The sequence below is a fragment of the Miscanthus floridulus genome, chromosome 1, assembly GCF_019320115.1.
Source record: "Miscanthus floridulus cultivar M001 chromosome 1, ASM1932011v1, whole genome shotgun sequence".
In the NCBI taxonomy this organism is placed as follows: Eukaryota; Viridiplantae; Streptophyta; class Magnoliopsida; order Poales; family Poaceae; genus Miscanthus; species Miscanthus floridulus.
In genome coordinates this window covers 171699890-171717812 of record NC_089580.1, presented here as the reverse complement: position 1 = coordinate 171717812, position 17923 = coordinate 171699890, and the positions used below count along the sequence as shown (strand labels likewise).

Genomic DNA, 17923 nt, shown 5'->3' with positions numbered 1-17923 from the left:
GTGGGCTGCCAGTCTGGCGCCTAGGCCGGTCTGGTGCCTCCTAGGCCACGCCCGCGCCTAGGCCGGTCTGGTGCCTCCTATCACCGCTCTGGTTGGGCTGCTCGCACCCGCGTGTGCCCCACCGTCTAGGCCGCCAGCTCCTCTAGACTGCATGCATCATTCCACGTTGGGCCGTGCGCATGCATGCGGGCCGTTGGCCCTTTAGTTTCTAAGCATTTGTTGATTTAGCTTCAGAAATAAACTTATAAAATTTATAGTAAATCATAGAAAAATCATAAAAATGTTGAACCAATTTTGTTAGTCTTCTAAAATCATGGTCTATCTGCTAGTATATTTTATTCATATAGTTGGATAATGTTCTTAGAAGCTATATAATTACTTTGAGATAGTTAATATTGTAAAAATATAAACTTATAGGAATTATTGTGATAAATTGGTGATAGTGTTAGCTCTAAAAATTTTACGGTAAATTTCTAATATTATTAGCTGCTCACTGTAATTTTGTAGCTCTAGAATAATTGTTTGCTAGATAGATAATAATGCCCTATTTTGAATAAAGGTTAAATCGATAGAACGGAATAACAAAACACCTTGAAATTTTATAACTAAAACACTTGTTGAAAAATGACACCTTTCTCGATAATGTTGATATGTAGACCAGCGTTAGAGCTATCTCGTTAGCTTGTGAGACGTGATCGAATTTCTAAGCAATTCGGCTGTTGTTGATTATTTACATCTATGCATTTGCATCAATGCATATCATATAGGTACGATGATGGGGTCAATGGATCAATTGAAGGATGATTGGGAATCCGAGGATGGTGTTATGGTATTCTCTTTAGGAGATGATGCAATGAGCTTTCTATTCAGTTGATGGTGGATGATCTGAAGATGCAGATACTAACTTTTTAATATATATCTTACCTAGGCAAGCCCCGGTGCATAACCCCTACTTTTCTGCAGTCTAAATTATATTTGTGCATTAAGTTTTAAGCAGTTGATTGAAACCTAGTGGCATATATATCTTTATCCTATGAGTCTTACTAGTATGACATGATCGTGTAGATTGCTATGCTGTAGGACTCCAATAGAAGTCGAGTGATTGCATGTCACTCGCGAGAGATAGAAAAAATATATTACTATATTATTATCACTTGGAAAATATAAATGGTGGAAAGGAAAATGGTGACCGGGCAGGGATATGGTTTGGGTATTGGTGGGTGTATGGGGTTGTGTCCTGCGGCCACGGGGCATAGCTTGGTTACACTCCTTTCCCTGTCTGTGTTGGTTAAGGACCGACAATTGCATAAGACGCTAGGCAAGTCACATACTTATTATGCCAAGCACATACTAGGGTATGGGCGCTTGGAAGACTTGTTACTCTCTTGTCATGGGTTCCGACCCTTTTTGGATCGACTGTCTTGGTGGTTTTTGGGTTAGGAGGTCCTTGCACCGCACTGAGTTAGGGACTCAGGGGCGGAGGCTTGGAGTCCCAGTTTGGACGGGGACCTAGACCCCGTGACAGGAGGGTAGTGGGTTGGTCCTGCTTGTGCCTAGGGTACAAGTGGGGCATGTGTTTTCGGGGTACCTAGCTGGGGCATTGGTTCGTGAATCGCCGGGCAATCCGGTACGACTTGTCTTAACTCTAGCACCGTGGTAAGAACTGAAAGATAAAAGATGGAAAAAAGAACTATGATTGCTTACCACCTGCTTGAAAGTAGTATAGGTGCTTACATAGAATGGTTAGTTATAAACTAATGCACTGCTAATAATAATCGATTATAAGGACGTACCTTTAGTAATGCTTCCTGCAGATGTAATAAACCCATAAGCCAGATAGCCTTGCATATCCTTGGAGTCTTTTCTTTGCTCCTATCGGGTAAGTCTTGCTGAGTACAATTGAGTACTCAGGGTTTTATTTCCCCATGTGCAGGACAGGTGGAGGCTAGAGCTGACCTTTGTGTGTGGGTTCCTCCTGGTGGGCTCAGAGAGGATTCCTTTACGCTGCGATCATAGTTTTTAATTATAACTCTCACTAAATGTTTTCTAAATAAAAGTTTTATAATATGTTATCATAGTTTATATATCAATGCTTCATCATGTCATGAATAGATATCTATTTCCACTATAATTCTAATAACATGTTTATATTCCTCTATAACTTAAATTGTTTATAACTCTGATAATATGATTACATTCTGCTGTTATACAATAACTATTATACCCTGATGTTGTATTAAAAGTGATGTAAGAAATGGTCAAGAATGATGTAAGCTTTATTCTCTCATTTGTGATCCTGGTGGAAAAATGTGGATTTTTGGGTTCTCCCCTGAGGTGTGCCCGATGGGACCGCGTGATTTCGTGATCTCCCTTGAGTGCTTAGTGTCTAATAGAAGACGAGCACTCCTAGGAGGCATTAGATTAGGAGGTTCCATCACAGGTGGTATCAGAGCTATAAATGAGAAAATAAAGCTTTGAAAACCTTCTCTAAACTAAAATTTGACAACAAATTCTTTTCAAAAAGTTAGGATGTTTTATGCGAAGTTATATAAGTAGCCCTATTACTATAGTTATGTATCCATGATAGATGGCACTCTACGGACTTAGGTAGGCTTAATCAATTTTTCTGTAGGTACACTGAGAGAACGATGGCACTCTACTGACTATAGATGGCACATAGTCCGATAGTATCGACTTGCTACACAGAGAGAACGATGTGCCAAAAATCCAAGAATGGTTGCCTATATGTTGGCAATAGTGAAAGGGCGTATAGGACGTGCATTCATACATATCCTGTTTGTGCATTGTAGTGCCATATTGCTTGTAGATACGCCATCCATAAGTGTCACGTGTGTCGTATTGTGCATGACTGACTCGTTCCTGTTCTAGAGTTAGGTCTACACTGTGGCTTCATGTTTCGCGATCGCCCATGGTTCAAGCCAGTCATGACCCATTTCCCCCCTACCTCTTTTTTGCGCTCTTGTCAGACACTTGCCCTATAGTCGTACCAGTCAGTAATGGCCTCAAACCTCGTTCGCCTCGAACGCATGAAAAATTTGGTCGATTCATTCCTAGTGACCCCGCTGTAGGGTCGAGATGGCGACTAGAGGGGGGGGGGGGGTGAATAGCCATTTCTAAAACTTAATCGTGCTGGCTAACCGAAACAAGTGCAGAATTAAAACTATCGGTCTAGCTAAGACTATACCCCTCTATCTATATTCTCTAGCACCTTGCAAAGATCTTAATTAAGCAACAAAGGTGCCGAGCTAACTAGAGCTCACCTAACCAATTCTAGGAGCAAGGTCATATAAACCTATGCCACTAGTATTTCAAGCAATGAGGGAGCTCCTACACATGCTAGTATGCATAAGCACAAAGCCAACTAAGCTCACTAGCAATGCTCAATAACAAGGCAATCAATACCAAATTAGAGAGCGCAAATACTTAGCTACACAAACTAAGCAAAGTAACTACCAAATCATTTGCTTTGCATCTTGATTCATCCTTAGACGCAATGCTCTTTCTCTTGCTTTTCCACCCCTTCTAGTTTTCTTCTTCTTTATCATCAAATCACCACCATCTTCATGGTTGATCTTGATTTGCTCTTGGGGTGTCTTCTCTTGCTCAACTTGTGGCTTTGGTTGAGGCTCTTCTAGTTGCTTCACCAATTGCTTGGTTGGGCACATTGAGGTAAGGTGACCCCAAGTGCGGCACTTGAAGCACTTCACATGCTTGAGCCTCTCTTCTTCTTTTATCTTCTTGAGCTTCTCAATGTTAGGGCAACCATTTGCAAGGTGTCTCGCTTCATGACACTGGTAGCACATGATATGAGAGAGCTTTCTTTATTGTATCTTCTTCATCTTTCTTTCTCTCTTTATTTTGCTCTTTGTCATCTTCTTCTTGAAGCCAAGGCCATACTTGTCACCATAGTTTCTTTGAGGCTTCAACATGTGCTAAAAGGTGAGTTTTGAGTTGTAGCACCTCTCTAGCTTGTTGCTCAATTTTTTTCACTTGTTCATTGAGCTCATTGTTCTCCTTCAAAAGGTTAGTTTCACAAGACGTAGAAGTAGAACTAGCATCTATATGTGAAGAGCATGGCATATCTAATAAATCATCACAAGAGGTGGATATATGCTTCTTGCCTACATCACAAGGGTTAGCAACAATTTATGATTTATCATTTGATCCATGTGATGAGCTCTCATTATTTTTAAGTTTCTTTGTAAATATTTTAATGAGAGGAGCATGTTGTTCTAATAATTTATCATGAGATGCAAGAAGTGTCTCATGATTCAATTTTAGCTCATCATGTGAAGATTTAAAAGCATCAAGTAGTTTCTTATGTTCTTCACAAGAGTTCTTTAGAAATGAGTTTTCATTTTCTAATTTCAATGTTTTAGCTTTCTCATTTTCTAAAGACATGGTTATGCTAGCAAGTCTACTAACAAGCTCATCATATGAATCAACATGATTAACCACATTAGCATTTGATACCTTGGTGTCACCTTGTGACATGAAACAATGCGGTGTAGTTGGAGAGCTTGTAGTAGCATCATCATCATGGCTTGAGCATGAACCAACATCATCAAGATCACCACCAAGTGTGCTTGAGGTAGAATCTTTATGTGCAACACTTGTGGCATCATCATCAACCTTGTCAAGTGAACTTATAGTGGATCGATCATCATCATCATCACTTGACCATGAGGTGGAGCAATCTTCCACAATCACCAAATTGTGGTTATGCTCAACACACTCATGTGCCTCCACCTTATGATCATCTTCCTTGAATTTCCCATCATCACTTGTGGAGGAGTCACCATAGAAGGCTTGGAGTGCCATCCACATATCATGAGCACTTTCTAAGTCCCACACATGTCTAAAAACATCATCATATAAAGCACACGTTAGATAATAAAGAGCACGATGATCAAGTTGTAAGCAATCCTCTTGCACTTGGGTTAGGTTGTCCTTATCCAAAGCATCATGAGAAAAACCAACAACAATGATCCACCATGCCTTGGGACCCAATTCACAGAAATGATCAAGCATATGATGTTTCCACCATGCATAGTGTGTGCCATAAAAAATGTGTGAGTCACAAACAACTTCAAGCCCAAAGTTCATCATCCTCTCGGGTCGGTAAAGACCACAATTGAGAGACCTAGCTCTGATACCACTTGTAGGGTCGAGATGGCGACTAGAGGGGGGTGAATAGTTGTTTCTAAAACTTAAACGCGTTGGCTAACCAAAACAAGTGCAGAATTAAAACTATCGGTCTAGCCAAGACTATACCCCTCTATCTATGTTCTCTAGCACCTTACAAAGATCCTAATTAAGCAACAAAGGTGCCGAGCTAACTAGAGCTCACCTAACCAATTCTATGAGCAAGGTCACACAAACCTATGCCACAGTATTTCAAGCAATGAGGGAGCTCCTACACATGCTAGTAAGCAAAAGCACAAAGCCAACTAAACTCACTAGCAATGCTCAATAACAAGGCAACCAATACCAAATTAGAGAGCACAAATACTTAGCTACACAAACTAAGCAAAGTGACTAACAAGGTTACACAAACCAAATTAGCCACGCAAGGGAGCTACTTCTATGCTACACAAGCAAGAAGGTAACTAGTGAGCTACACAAGCTAACTAATTACAAGAGCAACTACACAAGCACAATATATATAAAAGTAATCACAAGCTTGTGTAAGGGGATTGCAAACCAACAAGAAGAACAAGGTTGACACGGTGATTTTCTCCTGAGGTTCGCGTGCTTGCCAACACGCTATGTCCTCATTGTGTCAATCGCTCACTTGGTGGTTCGGTGGCTAATTGGCATCACCCACCAAGCCTGCACGTAGGGCATCGCAAGAACCTACCCCAAAAGTGAGGGTAGCTCAATGACACACTCAACTAGAGTTGCTCTTTGTGGCTCCCGCGGGGCGAGCACAATGCCCCTCACAAAGCTCTTCTTCGGAGTACCGCATAAGCTTCTTGCGGGCTTCGACGGAGACCACCACCAAGCCATCTAGGAGGTGGCAACCTCCAAGAGTAACAAGCACCACCATCTTGCAACTCGATCACCTAGTGTCACTTGATGCAATCTCACAATGCAACGCACTAGAATCACACTCACTCACAATCGATTCACACTCTTGCAAGCACAAGTGAGTTAGAGGGCATCCAAGCACTCCTAAACAAGCCACATAGGTGTGAGGGTGCTCAGCAACCAGCCCAAGGCCGGCCACACACTCCTTTTATAGCCCCAAGGGCTAAAATAGCCATTACCCCTTCACTGAGCAAAACACGCACTGACCGAACGCGTAGGTCATAACGACCGAACGCGTAGGTCGTAGAGTCCGATCACTTACAGAGAGGTTCTAGAGACGTTTTTCAGCGACCGGACACGTCCGGTCATCATTGATCGAACTCTCCGTGCATCTAGTCACTTTTGGACATGCTAAAAACACTGACCAGATGCTGTGACTGGACTCACAGGTGCTGACCAGACGCGCAGGTCGTAGAGTCCGGTCATAGACCTTTCAGCGCTAAAGCGGCTATAACTCTTAGCTCCGAACTCTGATTTTGATCATCTTGGACGTTTTGGAAAGCTTACCCAGAGGGCTACATATCCCATATGCATACTTGATCCAAATCACAATGGATCAAAGCAGTATTCTAATCCAAGGACCATCCTATAGTTTGGAGTACACCAAAAACCTTTTTCTCTTCTCTAAGTTGATTCACAACAACTCTAACTTCTTCTCCTTTGCAAATGTGCCAACACCACCAAGTGTGCACCACCATGTGTATGTGTGTTAGCTTTTCACAAACATTTTCCAAAGGATTAGTCACTCAACTTGCCACGCCACTCGATCCTAGCGATGATGCAAAGTTAGATTACTCGAGTGGTACTAGATGACCGATATACAAACAAGTTTGCCCCTCTTGATAGTATGGCCATCTATCCTAAACCTGATCATCAACTTCTCTACACACCTATGACCAGTGAAATAAAATATCCTAGGTTATACCTTTGCCTTGTGCATTCCATTCCATCTCCTCCAATGTCGATGCAACACATGCACCAACATGATCAACAATGATATGATCCACTTCATATCATCACGAGATCATATTGGTTCATCGATCTTAACCTCACTTGCTTTTCACCATTGCCTTCATCCATCAGTGCCAAGTCTTGCTCAAGCTTCACCGCCACACGGTCCATCGCTCCAAAGCCTCCGACTTGCCCTTCACGCTTGCAACTGGTCCATCAAGCCAAGTCTTGTCTTGATCTTCTCCACCTTGATCACATGACTCAATGTCATGTATCATGTGCAATAAGCTCCTTCATCATCACATGTGTGAGCTTTGTAACCTCTCTAAACTATTTTCACCTTCACAGCATATGTTGCTCACACACATGTACTTGTGGACTAATCACCTATGTATCTTACACAAACATAATTAGTCCACCTAGGGTTGTCACTCAATTACCAAAACCACACAAGGACCTTTCACCCACGTAGGAACCTCGGTGGACCGCGTCAAAACGCTCCGCCTTATAAGTAGAGCCTGACTTAGCCATCGGTACCACCACTCAGTGCACTTTAGCTCGCTTAGCTTTTCCTTTGAGCCAACTTTTCACTCAACCTTCCTCACAATCGCCGCTAGAAATGGTAGGAGCCTAGGTTAGTAGTTACTGCCTGAACATTGACGGTTTTCCCAGAATCCTACATGCCACCCTGCAAAAGCTCGAAGTCAAAGATCGTCCTGAGTATGAGGGCCGTGAGTATGAGGAGCGTGGCACTGAGCGGTGTGAGGTTAACATCTACATCGGGAAGAGTAAAGAGTTCCCCAACCTCACTAAAGCATGGAATGTGACCGTAACCGGGTTTAGCTTCCTCGACACCTACCAGGTTTTGGCCCGCAAAGCCCTGCGGTACCTTTGCTAGATCTATGAAGAGCCCATTGCCTGTACCCCCATGAGGTTCTTTCCACCCTTGGACAAGAATCGGCGGGCATGGAGGGCTCGCATGGAGGCTTTGCAAGGGTGGGAGGCACAAGAAGATAGTCCTACCATGGTGCACTTGACCACGTATCTGCTTGCTCTAGATGAGCAATATGACCGACAAGCCTTGGAACTGAGGATTTGCCTCCGGCTGGTCGAGGAAGCCGAGATCTTCACCCAGATGCTCTAGGTGCATCTTGCCAAAGCGCATACCAGTGCTACAGCTGTTGAGAACTAGGAGACTGCCATGTCGGAAGCTCTGAAGGAGGCTAAAGATTGGCATGTTCATCAACTGGGTGAGGCCTATCTTGTCACTAGGGCTAAGAGGAGGACGCTGGTTGTAGAATGGTAGGATCCCTTGATCTTGGAGGGGATCCCTGTCCACCTGCCTAAAAGAAGGAGAACCGGTGTTGCAGTGCTGCTAGCACCCCCACCCTCAGAAGTGTCAGAAGTAGAACCCTTGGTTCCTCTCACTCAGCCATTGCCACGAGAAGATGCAGATCCGTATCCAGGGCGGTAGAAGAATCCGTCGAGCCAGGAATGAAGATGCATGGCCTAGAGTAGGTTAGTGGCCTTTAGATGCTGTACCCATAATAGTAGTGCTTTTCGTCGCTGTCTCCAGTATTATACTCTTGACTCTTGTTTGTCATCCGTAGTTGTTGAGATCGTCCGACCGTAGGTGAATGATGTGTCGTGAATGGAGACTGGATGCCTGTATGATGTACCTATATAAGACCATTGGAATATGCCTTTTGTTACTTTGCTATGTTTATTGCGTCCATCTACCCTTAAGTTCGTTAGACGTGCTTAAAGTTTTTAGGGGTGATATTAAGCGGGTTATAAGAGAAGTTGCCATTCAGATACCAGCAGACCAGCCGTGATTGGATAACATAGGACACTATGTAGACTAATTATAGATGTCCCAGTAGAACACTTGAATCTCTTTAAAACAAATCCGTCGTTGGATTTGAATTCCTTGTCTCTTGTTGTGAAGGGAACCCTTGTTGTTTGAATCTTCCCATGCAACACTCCCCTTATTCTGTGGTCTATGACCCTACCACCCTCATGGCGTGTAAGTTGGTAGTAGTTGTCTGGTTAATAGCTTACGATGCCGCAACGAAACCAAGGGCTCCCTGTGGAACAGCTACCACATGGTGACATTGCTCGGCACATGCTGGTATCGAGGTTGTTAACCAAGTTACACCGTCATACCGCTTTTGCTACAAATATTCTCTTTAAAAATATTCAGCTGTTAAAACGGGAAATCCACAATGGGTTGATGAAATAGTGTTCTCTCAAATAAAGCAAGAGAACATGGTTTTGGAGGAAGTGTGTATGTTGTGCTCTCAGTTCATACAAAGGTTAGTACACATGGTGGACAAGGAAAGGAAAGAAGAGTAGTAAGGAAAGTTAGTAGTGGATAGTCGGGAGTAATTGTAAAAGCCTGAGTGGACGTCATGTCCCAAACCCTGTGTTTAATTGACCATGCTACGCATGCTGGGTTATTTCGCTACGTGCCCTGTGGACGCCGTTTGTGTTGGGCCCTTTAGCACCTCATTTTCGCGTGGCCACGGCATCGTGCCGCACTCGCTGTCCTTGTGCACTGTGCGCTTTTCCTTTTTCCTAGCATCTGGTCGGCTCTCGACTCCTGCGCCATCGTCCCCATACCGGACCCCCCTTCTTCCCTCTCCCTTCTTTCTCCTTTTGGGAACACGGCCGCCTGCACGCCTACCTTGTCGAGCGAACCCCCTTTGCTCTCCTCTCCCTTATCTTCTACCCGCTCACACAGGAAGCGCACCATGTCTGACCTTATCTCCACAGCATGAACCGTTTATGTATCCCATCCCCGCCGCATCCACTTCCGATGTGTTGCGCCCCACCTCTGTTCGCCACTATAAAATACCCTTGGTCCTTGCTCTTCTTCTCCATCCCCATTTCCCTAGCATTCAGAGTAGAGCTAAGAAATCTAGTCATCATCCGAGGAACTGGTTCGTCAGTCGGAGGTGATGGTGTAATCTAAGAAGAAGAAGGATCTGGTTTCGTCAAAGAAGTTTAAGTTCCCTTTGGTTGGTTTGATCTTAGGGTTCCCGATGTTTGACTTCTCAGTCGACTGTTTCTGGATCTGTTGGACCTACACCATGTTTTGGATACTCATCATCTTATTGTTTCTCTATTGTTCTTGTCTATCTCGACTTCTGGATTAAGTCTCAGTTGTATTAGGTTGCTTTTAACCATGTATCTCTAGATACACGTGTGGTTAGCATTCGAAGTCGTGTAATCCCTGATCTATGTAATGTAATCGTGTTTCCCGTCTTCTGATTCTTGTTTCGAATCTTGGGACGAGATTCTTTTTAAGGGGGGTTGATTGTAACACCCCTGGTGTTACGAGCTTGTTTAGCACCGTGATTTAGGCCTAAGAAAAATTTTCGAAGTGAGTTTTCTCGGCTTTTGGATTTAAAACATACTTGAGGCGATAAGCGAATCCTGTGTGACTTAGTTTAGTGGACTCACATAAACGCCCAGGTGAAATTATTCAGCGCGTAGAGATATTTAGGAATGTCTGACAATAATTCTGGCAAATAAATAGCGAACGGTTTATTCTATTAGATTAAGCATGAAAAGCAACTTTTATAAATAAAATAAAATCCATTAATAAATAGAACGATATATATAGCTTTCGAATCTATTTTAAATTCAAACTTGTTGAAAATCTCCTTGTGCCAAAATGTTGTTAATTGTCAAAATTAGTAAACCGATAGAAATATCTGTAGGTATATATATACATACTCACATGTTTATTTTGATAAGCACGCTCAGTTGAAAAGTTTTGGTCTAGTGGAATATTTATGTTTTTACATATAGACTCATTTTAGTTCCTATGATAATTTGGTAACATACCCGCACCCATGACGCAGCTGCCCATCTGGCCGCTTCATAAATTCATGTGAGTGGTGTGAAAGCACATAGTAGATAAGAGGTAGCGCAGCAGCTCTACATGCTTCATTTACTTTTTTGGAGCTGCGTGTAGCATACTCACCTGGCATTGCTATTGATCATTGTCTCCTTCTCGTCGTGGCTCTGCATTTCTCTGCATTGCAAAGTCTCGCATCCAATCACATCTAAATTGGTCCACTACGCTGGGCGTTTGAAATTGGTGCACGTGGTTCTAACCCTGCCCACACTGGGTCCTCTCACCTTCTTGTGCTGGCCGCTACTAGACGCGTCATGCCATCCCGTCCTACTCCCCTCATCGTGCTTGAAATTGATGACTAGCCCGCACGTGTCTCCTTGTTTTTCCTGTGGCCTCTGTCTGCCTCTGTCTCTGAGTGTTTTTCCGGGCCGAGTCAAGTCGTGCCAAACCTGTCTCTCCCTTTTCCCCTCTTTTCCGATGCTGCTTCTCGCGCTGCTCGCGCATGCCCAATTGCCGTGCTGCCCCTCCCTTCCCCGCTCTGGACCGTAGCATCACGTCGCTGTCCCACAGCACGCCATGGCCACGAGCCTCGAGTGTGAGCACCACCGTCGACTTGGCGCCCTCGTGCGCGCACTGCTCACCCGCTGGCGCGCCTCCACCGCAGGGCTATCCGGCCATAGCACCACGCCGCTCACCAGAGCCACGCATGGCTTCGCTCGACTTGCTCCCCTGCACCCACTATGGCCGCTTCCATCACCGCCACCGCGCGCACGGGCGCACCATGCCGTCGGAGCCGTGGAGCTGCCCTACAGTGCCGCCTTCCTCTTCCCTACCCTCGCCAGCGGCACTGCCCCACAACATCTGCCAAGGGCTACACCCACAGGAGCCATGCCTGCACCATTGAGAAGTCGTGCCTCGCTAGCCGCTGTCCGTGCCCACCGCTGTCGGTCTCCCTATGAGCGCAAGCCCCTCGGCCGCGCTAGGTCTGCTGCTCCGCGGCGTCGTCATTCTCAGGCACCTCCTTCGCCTCCAATAGGCTCCCTGCGCCATTGCCGCCACGCGCCCGGCCGATGCCACCGCAGCCACCGTGCCCGCCACCATGGCTCGCGTGGGTGGGCTGCTGGGGTCGTCTCGGGTCTTGCCGCGGCTAGGCGTGGTCGTGCGGGCTCCTGTACCCCTCACCGGCGAGTTCCTGCTACCGCCATGCCTTCCCGGCCGGGATTAACCACCGATCGGTGATTCCCCCGCCCTGTTTTAAAGATGAAGAGAGGGACCCTGAGGTAAGGAATGAGTAATTTCAGGGTGATTGCTACGAATTGGATGACTCATATGAACAGTAGCGTAACAAATAGATAGAAACGTAGGGATGTTTTTGCAAAACTACCGTCGCGTTGGGCTGGCCACGTGGGCCGCTGCCTCATGCATGTCGGTGGGCCACCAGTCTAGCGCCTAGGCCAGTCTGGTACCTCCTGGGCCATGCCCGTGCCTGGGTCGATGTCTGCCCGCTTGGGCCGCTTGCGCGCCTCGCTGGGCCGGCCTGTCGCCGCTCTGGTTGGGCCGCTCGCACCCACACGTGCCCCACTGTCTGGGCCACCTACAGCATGACCCATTCCACGGTGGGCTGTGTGCATGCTTGCGGACTGCCGGGCCGATCTGATGGTTGCTGGCCCTTTAGTTTCTAAGCATTTGTTGATTTAGCTTCGGAAATAAACTTGTAAAATTTGTAGTAAATCATAGAAAAATCATAAAAATGCCAAACCAATTTTGTTAGTCTTCTAAAATCATGGTCTATCTGCTAGTATATTTTGTTCACATAGTTAGATAATATTCTTGGAAGCTATATAATTAATTTGAGATAGTTAATATTGTAAAAATATAAACTTGTAGGAATTATTGTGATAAATTGGTGATAGTGTTAGCTCTAAAAATTTTATAGTAAATTCCAAATATTGTTAGCTACTCACTATAATTCTGTAGCTCCAGAATAATTAGTTTGCTAGTTAGATAATAATGTCCTATTTCGAATAAAGATTAAATCGATAGAACAGAATAACGAAACACCTTGAAATTTTATAACTAAAACACTTGTTGGAAAATGACACCTTTCTCGATGATGTTGATACGTAGACTAGCATTAGACCTATCTCGTTAGCTTGTGAGGCGTGATCGGATTTCTAAGCATTTCGACTGTCGTTGGTTATTTACATCTATGCATTTGCATCAATGCATATCATATAGGTATGATGATGGGTCAACGAATCAATTGAAGGATGATTGGGAATCCGAGGATGGTGTAATATTATTCTCTCCAGGAGATGATGCAATGGGCTTTCTATTCAGTTGATGGTGGATGATCTGAAGATGCAGATACTAACTTTTTAATATATATCTTACCCAGGCAAGCCCCGGTGCATAACCCCTATGTTTTTGCAGTCTAAATTATATTTGTGCATTAAGTTTTAAGGAGTTGATTGAAACCCACTGGCATATATATCTTTATCCTATGAGTCTTACTAGTATGATAGGATCGTGTAGATTGCTATGCTATAGGACTCCGACAGAAGTCGAGTGATTGCCTGTCACTCGCGAGAGATAGGAAATATATATTACTATATTATTATCACTTGGAAAATATAAATGGTGGAAAGAAAAATGGTGATCGGGTAGGGATATGGTTTGGGTATTGGTGGGTGTAAGGGGTTGTGTCCTACGACCACGGGGCATAGCTTGGTTACACTGCTTTCCTTGTTTGTGTCGGTTAAGGACCAGCCATTGCATAAGACGCTAGGCAAGTCATAGACTTATTATCCCGAGCACATACTTGGATATGGACGCTTGGAAGACTTGTTACTCTCATATCATGGGTTTCGGCTCTTTCCAGATCGACCGTCTTGGTGGTTTCTGGGTTAGGATGTCCTTGCACCACACTAAGTCCGGGACTCAGGGGTGGGGGCTTAGAGTCCCAATTTGGACAGGGACCTAGACATCGTGACAGGAGGGTAGTGGGTTGGTCCTGCTTGTGCCTGAGGTATAAGCGGGGCATGTGTTTTTGGAGTACCCAGCTAGGAGCATTGATTCGCGAATCGCCGGGCAATCCGGTATGACTTGTCTTAACTCTAGCACCGTAGTAAGAACTAAAAGATGAAAGATGGAAAAAAGAACTCTAATTGCTTACCACCTGCTTGAAAGTAGTACAGGTGCTTACATAGAATGGTTAGTTAATAAACTAACACACTGCTAATAACAATCGATTATAAGGACGCACCTTTAGTAATGCTTCCTACAGATGCAATAGACCCATAAGCCAGATAGCCTTATATATCCTTGGAGTCTTTTCTTTTCTCCTATCGGATAAGTCTTGCTGAGTACAATTGAGTACTCAGGGTTTTATTTCCCCCTGTTGCAGGACAGGTGGAGGCTAGAGCTAACCTTTGTGTGTGGATTCTTTCTGGTGGGCTTAGAGAGGATTCCTTTATGCTGTAATCATAGTTTTTAATTATAACTCTCACTAAATATTTTCTAAATAAAAATTTTATAATATGTTGTCATAGTTTATATATCAATGCTTCATCATGTCGTGAATAGATATTTATTTCCGCTATAGTTCTGATAACATGTTTATATTCTGTTGTAACTTAAATTGTTCATAACTCTGATAATATGATTATATTTCGTTGTTATACAATAACTATTATACCCTGATGTTGTATTAAAAGTGATATAAGAAATAGTCAAGAATGATGTAAGCTTTATTCTCTCATTTGTGATCCTAATGGAAAAAATTGGATTTTTGGGTTCTCCCCTGGGGTGTGCCCGATGGGACCGCGTGATTTGGTGATCTCCCTTGAGTGCTTAGTGTCTAATGAAAGACGAGCACTCCTGAGACTTTGGGAGGCATTAGATTAGGCAGTTTTGCCACAATGGAGGCCTAAACATGTCTTCTCATTGACTCACCCAGGGTCAAGAAGCCTATGCTATCCCATTTACTTTTTAGTATGCAAAATTTTGCTATACACCTAAATAAAATCATGGAAAGTGCTCAAAAGTTAATAATTTATGTCTCGGGAGAGTAGTTAATTGTAATACATACGTGTAGGGTACTTATATAGTCCACAGCGTCAACATTTGTGAATCGAGAGCGTTTCTGATATAGCTAGAACAAGCACTCCCACTCGATATCAAACTTCTCTTCTTTAGGATAATGAAAAACATGCGGTGAATGGATAATAACCTCAAAATCAAAGTCATCCGTCTCTGTTGCTTGAGCCATGTAATATTCATGCAAATGGCGCATATATGTTGTCAAATTTTTATACTCGTCATTGGGAACCAAAAGATTGCCCCTTTCATACTTCAGTGCCGGTGTTCCCGTCCCTTATACATCATAATAGATGTTCACTGCCTCTTCCATGGTTAATTCGGGGTTGTCTTCGACGTACTTCTGTATCTTCCTTAAATCTTCATTGTATATTTCTTTGGCTTTTATTGTAGCATACTTATTCTGTGTTTATCTTTCGAATTTGGACTTCAACAAACACTAAGGCAGTGAGGCACAAAGATTGAAGAAACTAACATAATCTTTCTTCGAGATGTGTGCTGTAAATTTTTCTTTCATCAAGTTTGTAACGCTGCCACTAAACGGCCTTTTGTTTTTTTGTTGGTCCACTTTGGGAGCATTAGCGATCGAATCCAAGGACCTTTTCTATGACTGAGAGGATGCCTTTGATCTTGTTTTGGGCTGAGGTGGAGGAGGAGGAGGATGACGACAAGAATTCTATTTTCTCGGGGCTGATGAAGATGGAGGATGAGGAGGAGTCTTCTCTTTTCTCGGGGCTGATGAAGATGGAGTTGAACGAGGAGGAATAGAAGAAGACCTCTGTCTTCTCGGGAGTGATGGCAAGGGATGAGGAGGGGAGTGATCTCTGTTGGGAGATGGTGAGTGATCATGGTGGGTGGGCGAAGACTCGCAGCCGTCCTCATCATCAGAGGACAATTGATGGTCAAGCTTAATCAAGCTTGACGAAAGTTCATTTGATTCTTACAATCTTTGCATGGGCAGAAGACAGGGTTTTCATTTCCAGCATGGGCTTTGGCATCGGTGATAAACTGGCTGACGCCATGCATGTACCACTTGTCTGTTCAGAACAGATGCATCCACTCTCGATCTATCTCTGCACAAAAAAATATTGAGACAATAATTACAAAGAATTAATAACAAAACGAGCTTCATGAACAACAATTGTAGCTTGAAAGTACCATTTTTGAAAACATTATTGTACACTAATTATTGAAAAATTAAAATTGGTAGCCCCGACCCTGTAAATTAAAAATTGTAGTAAAAAAATAATTATTGCACAATAATAAAGAACAACTATTCTACTCTATGTCACATAAAAATGGAGACACTTATTTTAAAAAAGACTAAAATTGAAGACATAATCATGAACAACAATGTAGCTCCAAACAATGCCCATATAAATTGAAAAACTTAGCCCCATAAAAAAATTATTGCACAATAACAAAGAACAATTATTCTACTCCATGCCACATAAAAATAAAGACACTAATTTTAAAAATAAGCTTAAAATTGGAGACATGATCATGAACAACAATGTAACTCCAAACAATGCGTTGTTATGTGACACATAGATTAATTTTATCAACAAATTATAAAAGAATCTACTCTACTTCTAAGAACTAATTATAGCATCACACACTAACAATGATGATCTTGACCACCATGAAATAATTAGCTAGGAATTTAAATATGTTCATAGACACCAACCTTTTGGATGATGGATTTACCATAATTTGAGTCTTACACAAATGTCCAATTAAAAAAGTGCGCTCTAGAATGAAGAAAGAACTAGAATGGGAATCAAGCAATATAGCCATCAAAACGAAGCTAATTAAGCAACAAAATCAAAGGAGTGGATATTTGTTACTAACCTGAAAGCAAAAAGATCAAGCCATTCTTTACAATCCAAACACTAGCTTTATGGTGAAGAGCAGCCGCAACAATGGAGGGAAGGGCCCAAACACGCGCCTCTGTTCTCGAGATGAAAGAGAGGAGGAAGGAGAGGACGACTGCAGCATTTTTGTGCTATAGGCTTATCACCGTCGGCGATTCATTGATAGAACCGACAGTGATAGAGCTCAATCACTGTCGGCTCTTGGCAAGAAACGACAGTAATATGTGGCTATCAAGCCACTACTGGTTAGAGACACAAACCGACAGTGATAGTTGTCATCACTGTCGGTTCGGTCACATCTCAAATCAATTTCTGGTTTTTAGAGCGAAGAACCGACAGTGAAGGGTTAATACTGCCGGTTCTCTTAATTCCGGCAGTGATGAGCCCGACAATGAAATATTATTCTGTAGTAGTGTACGCGCCCGTCGTCTACCGTCCCGACCACTCGCCGGGGGACCGGTTCGAGGAGCAGACCGCGACGGGCGTCGCGCGGCTGTACCACTCCTCGGCGGTGCTCCTCCGCGACGGCCGCCTGCTGGTGGGCGGCAGCAACCCGCACACCTACTACAACTTCAGCAACGTGCAGTTCCCCACCGACCTCAGCCTGGAGGCCTTCTCGCCGGAGTACCTCGACGCGTCCAATGACATGCTCCGGCGGAGGATCCTCGAGCCGTCCCCCACCGGCGCGGCGACGAGCGTGGCATACGGCGCGACGGTGGCGCTCCAGTTCTCGGTCCCAGCATCGGCGCGGAGAAGGCGTGGCGGCGCCGCGGCCCTCGGAGACGTGTCGGTGACGATGGTGGCGCCGTCCTTCACGACGCACTCGTTCGCGATGAACCAGCGGCTGCTGTTCCTTGACGTGACCAAGAATGTGGCGGTGCGGGGCCGAGCCGGCACGTTCAATGCGTCGGTGACGATGCCGGCGACGGCGGTGCTAGCGCCACCGGGGTACTACATGCTGTTCGTGGTGAACGGGCACATCCCCAGCGAGGGGATCTGGGTCCAAATACAGACACAGCAGTGA

At 44.2% G+C, this 17923-nt stretch overlaps 1 pseudogene; it reads left to right on the top strand.

The window, feature by feature from the left end:
• LOC136502191 (aldehyde oxidase GLOX-like) overlaps positions 1-17923 on the top strand; it is a 26022-nt pseudogene extending 8099 nt beyond the window's left edge.